Below are 7,418 nucleotides of genomic sequence, written 5' to 3'. Positions count from 1 at the left end.
GTGAGTAAGCGAGTTGGATGCACACCGACTTAGTTTATTTTTGAGCTTTCATACACTTATAGCTCTATCACTACAAAAAAAGACACATTCGTGACATTTTGGGCCGAACGAATTTTTTTCCTGTCATGCTTATGACACTTCTATGACGATAATTGTGACAAAACTCAGTATCATCATAGATGTGGTGGGCTCCTACTTCTATGACAAAAAATCATGACAAAAAATGGGCTTCTCATCCTAGGCGGGACGGAGGCGCACCTGCATGACATTCTTTGGGCCGTCCATGACGGAAAAAATTGTGGTAGAAGCGAGGCGAGGAAAATTTCGGGGAGTTCCCAGTTACGGTGGGTGGTTGGGGTCGAGCGATGCATGGAGGTTTGCACGTTTCTCTCATACAAGTATGCGCGTGTGTGCACGGCGTTGTGCTCTAACTGAACCCGAGCGGGCGTTGGGCTCTAACTGAACCTGAGCGATTGCACTAGCTACTTTACTGAACCCCGATCGATCCCTTGCTAGTAACTGAACCCGAGTGATTCCTTCGCTACTGCTGCTAACTGAAACTGATCGAAGCTGCCTCTTGATGAACAGTTCCCAGTGGGGGTTGGATGAACAATTCCCGGTGGGGGTTGGATGAACAGGATCCGATTGTAGTAGAGGCCGTTGCCGCTAGATGAATAGGACCCCGATCGATGAGGTGGGGGTGGATGAATAGTAGCTGGTGGAGGGACCCCATACGTGGAAGGCTGGTTGAACAGGACCCTGTGAAGGGGCTGGTTGAACAGGACCCCGTGGAGGGCTGGTTGAATAGTAGCCGGTGGAGGCAGGATGAACAGGACCCCGTGGATGAACAGTAGCTGGTGGAGGCTGGAGGAAGTCGTCGGTGGATGAACAGTAGCAGGTGGAGGTTGGAGGAAGTCGATGGTGGATGAACAGCAACCCATGGAGTCCCGTTTGCAGTACGCCACACCCCTCCCGATGAACAGGACCCCGTTTTGATCGTAGGCGGTCCAACACAAGTCCGTTTCCTCCGCTTTGCGGTATGCCACACCCCTTCCGATCAACAGGACTCCATTTCGACCGTACGCGGTCGAACACAAATCTGTTTCCTCTGTTTTGCAGTATGCCAGACCCTTCCTGATGAACAGTACCCCGTTTCGACCGTACGCGGTCGAACACAAGTCTGTTTCCTCCGTTCTGCGGTACACCAGACCCCGATGAACAGGACCCCATTTCTACCGTACGCAGTCGAACATAAGGCCGTTTCCTTTGTTCTGCGGCACGCCAGACCTTGTTTCGGTTGTTTCATCCAAGCCGGCTGGCTCCTGATGAACACGATGTATTCCGTTGCCTCTCGATGAATACGACGTATTCCGTTGCCTCCCGATGAACACGACGCATTCCGTTGCCTCCCCATGAACACGACGCAGTTTCTCCATTTTGACCCAGCCGGTTGGCTTCCGATGAACAGGACGCCATTGCTGTCGTCCGTGGCCTCTCCACGTACACGGGCCCTGGCCGTATGCGCAAGTACGCGTTTGAGACGCCTCTTGTATGTACATACGTGGCCGTATTTTTTGGCATCTGGCTATATGTACGTGTACACAGTTTTGACTGGACTGCCTTAATTGCTACCGCTCCTTACTCGGCCACGGTTCATCATGGCAGACAGAACCGATCGTCTGGTATGTACACAGACAACACTATGTACGCTTCAACTGGGTGGGTCCCAACTGTCAGGGAGGATAAGGACGCACTTCCTTGTGTGCGAAGATATAGCTGGTGGGTCTCAGCTGTCAGGGAGGAGAATCATTTTTTTTGCCTGTAATAAGGACGCACTTCCTTGCGTGTGAAGATGTAGCTGGTGGGTCCCAGCAATCAGGGGGAGAAAACATTATTTATATGGTAAAAGGATGCAGTTGCATGCATGCGTCCATGGGAGTGGTGCCTCCCCACTGTCAGCCTCTCCATGTACAGTCATCTTCCGATGACTCTCGTTTGTTGACCATATTGACCACACCGTGCAGAGCGCACCAAGCCAGTGAACAACGGCGAGGCCCCAGACTGGAACACCTCAGAGATGGGGAAGATGCGGCAGTGGAGTCGCATACCAAGAGGAGTGGGAAACTTGACTGGTTCGCGTGCGGGGTGGGCCTACACTCGGTAGAGAACAACAGGAGGTGCGGAAGAGTGGAGGGATGGCCTGGCCGTCGGTGGGGTAGCGTTTCGCTGCGAGGCGTGCAAAACAGCACCGCTGGACACTAGAGGTTGGAGCAGGCAGTCCCGGCAGCGCTGGGGTGAAGAAGATGAGAGATTGTAGAAGAATGTCGGCCGTTTGATGTAAATCCAACGCCTTGCTTAGGCTTAGACCTTTGTATTTTTATTTTTTGCGAAAGTGCTTAGGCTTCGACCTACTAGCCCACATGTCAGGCAATCCATTTGGCTTTTCTAGTCCATTTGGTGGGTTGGGTGAAACAATGCTGTAGCATCTATGTAGCCTGTTTATATATTATGGTAGAATTTAAAGCCCATTTGCATTTTTCTCGAAATCCATGGACTTGCTGGGCTGGATGGAGAAATGTTTTAAAAATATAAACACATGATTGCACGTCTATTACTGCATTGGTCAGTAAAATCTTTGCAAGCTTATATACACAATCACTAGGAGTTAACTTGCCAAGTTATATATAAACAATTATTACTATTATTTTGTAAGAGCTTGCGATTTACGAAATAAAATATTATTTTAATTTGATGAGTTAATAGGACGTTGGGTATTATTATTTTTTAGGCTAGATGTGGGATAGTTGAGTTGGTTCTAGGGAAAAGTACTGGGGGAAAACTCAGATTACATCGAAAAAGAAAGTGGGAGAAAATTCAGATATAGGATTAATGAAAACGAAAAATAAAGGAAGTGGGAAGGTCTATAAAATGGTTGGACGAACGACAAGTTTAACGGAACCTTATGTTGTTTTTAATTATATACATAAACACTATTCTGATCACGGGACCAGAATAATATTCTGATCACAACCTGAACTACCTGAGTTACGCGCCTGAACTTCCCTGTGTATGAACCCGACCTTCGGGCTATCTTCGCCACCGTGTCTCCCCGCATGAATTATTCTGGTTAGTCGTGTTCTATATGATGTAAGTGTAATCTACAAACGATTTTTAGCAACTAAATGCCCTTTTTAAATAGGAATCTCGCTCGTTGGCGGATTTTGCTCTCGGGTCGTGATGAAATTGCGTTTTTTGCAATTTTACTTCCTGAGTTGTTCGACCTGAACTTACCCCTCTGCGAGGTTGAACTTCTGCAAACATTGTCCAAATTGGGCTTGCGATATACCGTTGGAAAGCTATGGACACCAGTATCATGACCCAAGTTAAGTTTTTGGTAAAATGTAAGCGGTTTAAGAGCAGTTTTGAAAACATTTTTTCTTCATACAAAAAACGTGAATCGTATTTTCGATCGCATTTCTAAACGGTTTATCGGAATGAGGCAAATAATATGTCGTTGAAAAGCTGCTGCAAAACCGCTTCTTCCACATGTTGAAAGTTTTCTCTAATTCCCTATGGATAAAGAGTAATTTGGAATATCGTAAAATTTCGCTAACCGAACAGGCGAGTTCGTATTTTCGATGTCATTTCTAAACGGCTAATCCAATTGAGGCAAATGATATGACATTTCAAAGCTTATGAAAATGCGCTACTTTGTCATGTGAAAAGTTTTTCCTAATTTGGAACGGTTTCAAACTAATTTAGAAAACAATACAAGTTCCATCGAGTTTGTATTTTCGAGCTAATTTTTTAACCGTACGTCCGATTGTAGCAAATAATATGGCGTTGGAAAGCTTGAGGAAATGTGAAATGTTTTGGTATATATTGTTTCTCCCATTTCCTTACGGATTTAAGTAAATTTTGAAAACGACTAAAAAGATATTTTCACCGTAATTTCTGCAAACTTTATCGGAATGGGGCAAATAATATATCATTGAAAAGCTATAGAAAATGCGAAAGTTTTTCATGTTGATGGTTTTCTTTGATTCCTAGCCGTTTTCAAGTAATTCCGAAAATGGCGAGATCATTCGTTCTGCCTCTATCGCGAAACAGATTGTTCGAAAATGCACCGCGTGAAGAACTTGAACTTCTCGGCATGTCTACTTGAACTTCACTCTGTTTTTCACGTTATTTTTTTGCTTGTAACTCTCCATCCACTCACCGGAATTGAGCAAATGATATATCGGTGGAAAGCTGCTGTAAACACGCAACTTTACCGTGTATATCATTTTTTCATACTCGCGGCGATTTTAAAAAACAATTCATCTGAAATTCATTCACTGTAGTAGTTGAACTTCCTGTTGTTTTCACATTGAACTTCTGTGACGTATTTTTGTCAGTAATTTTCTCATCCATTCGTCAGCGTTACACAAATGATATTCATTTTGTACAAACCTCTCTCACAATAATTTTGTTAACTTTCTCCGACGGAAGACTTAAACTTATAACAACAAAACTTTTAGCCTTTGCTTTTTTATTCTTTTTAATACAAAATGCACACTGTGTAGTACGTGAATTTCTGGCAGTTATCAAATTGAACTTCTCTCGGTTACGTGAAAATATGTGAGCTTTTTATGAATATTAATCTGAATTTCTTAATCCATTTTTTATGAATTTTGAAGCGCTCTATGTTTAAAAGTTGAACTTCTTGTTATTTTATTTTTGAACTTCTTGTTTGCATTTTTTAATAACGAGGAAAATCTGAGTTTTCTATAATCATTGAACTTCTCCATCTTTTTAATATGGACTTCCTGGTTTTATTTTCTTAATCTTTTTTATGAATTTCGAAGTGCTCTATTTTAAAAAGTTGAAGTTCTTGTTATTTTATTTTTGAACTTCTTGTTTCCACTCTTTAATAATGAGGAAAATCTGAGTTTTCTATAATCATCGAACTTCTCCATCTTTTTAATATGGACTTCCTGGTTTTATTTTTAATATTTTTTGTGAAATTTTGAAGCGCTCTATTTTTAAAAGTTGAATTTCTTGTTATTTTACTTTTGAACTTCTTGTTTCCATTTTTTTAATAACAAGGAGAATCTGAGTTTTCTATAATCATCGAACTTCTCCATATTTTTAATATGGACTTCCTGGTTTTATTTCTTAATCTCTTTTTTTCAATTTGAACTCGATGGTTGATTCTTCAATACTAAGGAATATTTGAGTATTTTAATAATGGTAAAATCTTAGTTTCTAAATAAACATCAAACCACTTCGCTATTTTTGTTTGAACTTCTAGTTTTTTGGAAATAGGGAAAATCTATTTTTTAAACTTTTTTTAGTTGTTCCTTTTTTTAATTTGAACTTCTTCATTTTATACTTTAGTAACGAGAAAAATCTAAATTTTTCATAATATTTGGACTTCTCTTTTATTTTAATTTGAACTTCTTAGTCTTATTCTAAGAAAAAATGTTTCTAAATAAGCATCAAACAATTTTTTAAATTAAACTTATACTTTTATTTTTCCAAGAAACGGAAGGAATTTGAGTTTTTTTATATCCATCGAACTTCTCCTTTTCTTGATTTGAACTTCTTCATTTTATTTTTTAGTGACAAGGAAAATCTGAGTTTTGTCATAAATATGGAACTTTTCTATTTTTGTAATTTGGACTTCTTGATTTATTTCTTTTAGTAAAGACAATATCCTAGTTTTCTAATAAATATTGGATTGTCCATTATTTCAATTTCAACTTCTAGAGTTTTATTTTATTTTAGAAACAATGAAAGTCCTTTTTATGATTTCTGAGCTTCTCTATTTTTAAAATTTGGACTTCTTATTTTTTATTTTAGAAATGGTGAAATATCCACTTCTAAGTGTCTTTTACTTTTGAACTGCTCTATTTATTTTCTGTTTGAACTTCCTATGATCTTCTTGTTTGTCTTTAGTGATTGAAGAAATTTGAGGTTTTAGTAAACATTGAACCACTCCGCTTCTAGGTTTTTTTAAAGGTGTGTTGTGAGTAGAACTCCAAACTTTGGTTGCCGGTGTATTTGAACTTATGCGATATTAGTAAAAAAAACAGAGCCAATTTGCACAATTTTTGAATCTTTTCTAAATGGATGACCTTGAACTTCTCAACATTTTTCACTATACACACCTTTTTTGTATGTAATAACTTTTCTAAGTCAAATGTCTCCCTGAATGTATATGAGCTTACCTACAAAATGTATGTGAGCTTCTTTTTTTAGTGGTGTTTTTCTTGCTAACATGGCACCACATAGATCCTTTAAATTCCTTTTCGGCTTCATACTTTCTAATGCAATGGTTTTGCACGGCATGCATGTTTATAGAAATTACAGAAGTTAATTGGTTCAAGACAAAATGAAACACTGAAATAGTTTATTTCCATTTTTGACATCACCACGGACACCTTAGGAACGTGTCCATTTTTTATCTGCACTTGCTCTTTTTTTGGAGGCTCCACTCCTCTCCCAGCACGAGACTATACATTTTTTTTGGAATTACTAAAATCTTCAACCTGGAGTCAACCTTGGACTGCACAATCACGTGCAATCGGACAGGAAGTGTTATGCATTTGTAGTAGGATATAATGTACAACAATGGCGTACAATATGCATCAAACTTCAACCTGGAGTCAGATTAGACTGTAAGACCAAATTTTATAAACAATGAAGTAAGTAGAGATGGGGTGGAAGGGTGATTCGTGTGGTCCTTTATTCGCTCCAGCGGGACAACCAACGTTGTTGCACGAGACCGGAAAGAACATCTCAGGCGAGGATGATGAACCGTGGCATTGGTATTTCCTGTCGATGAACATGTAACGACGGACGGAGTGCTCACGACCTGCCCAAGGCGTTGACTGCGACCTTCAGAGGGCGCTGCCATGACCTGCCCTCATGCACACCCCGAATGAAGCTGGATCCAGGGAGGACACATGCGTCAGATCCGCATCGGTGACCAAGGGGGTGGATGGGCCGGGGGGAAGGAGGGCGCCGCCATAGCCGGGACAACAGCAAGCGAGGATTGGGCAGTGATGGCGTGAGGTCGACGGCCCGCGGAGGAGGTGCTGCAGGTGAATGGCGCTGGTGCTTTTTTGCCAGAAGCTTGCGGGAAGGTCGCCGCCATGGTGAAGCTTGAACGGCCGTCAAGTTTTGACGGTGGCAGGGATATGGCGGCGCGGTGGCGGAGGCGGGGCTCGGGGTGTGGTTGCATGGCGGCGCAACATAGGAGGCGGGGTTCGGGATGGGGAGGGCCGGCGCATCACTGGAGGATGCTGGGAAGGAGAAGGGTGCGGGCTGTCGGTGGTCTGTTGGAAGGGGGAGGAGGTGAGGGCCGGCGGCGGCGCGCTGGGAGGGAGAGGAGAGGTGGCGACAGCGGGTGGAGGGGGGCGGCGAACCTTATT

The sequence above is a fragment of the Triticum dicoccoides genome, chromosome 3B, assembly GCF_002162155.2.
Source record: "Triticum dicoccoides isolate Atlit2015 ecotype Zavitan chromosome 3B, WEW_v2.0, whole genome shotgun sequence".
NCBI lineage: Eukaryota > Viridiplantae > Streptophyta > Magnoliopsida > Poales > Poaceae > Triticum > Triticum dicoccoides.
The sequence above is the reverse complement of the archived record's forward strand: the minus strand, read 5'-3'. Positions refer to the sequence as shown.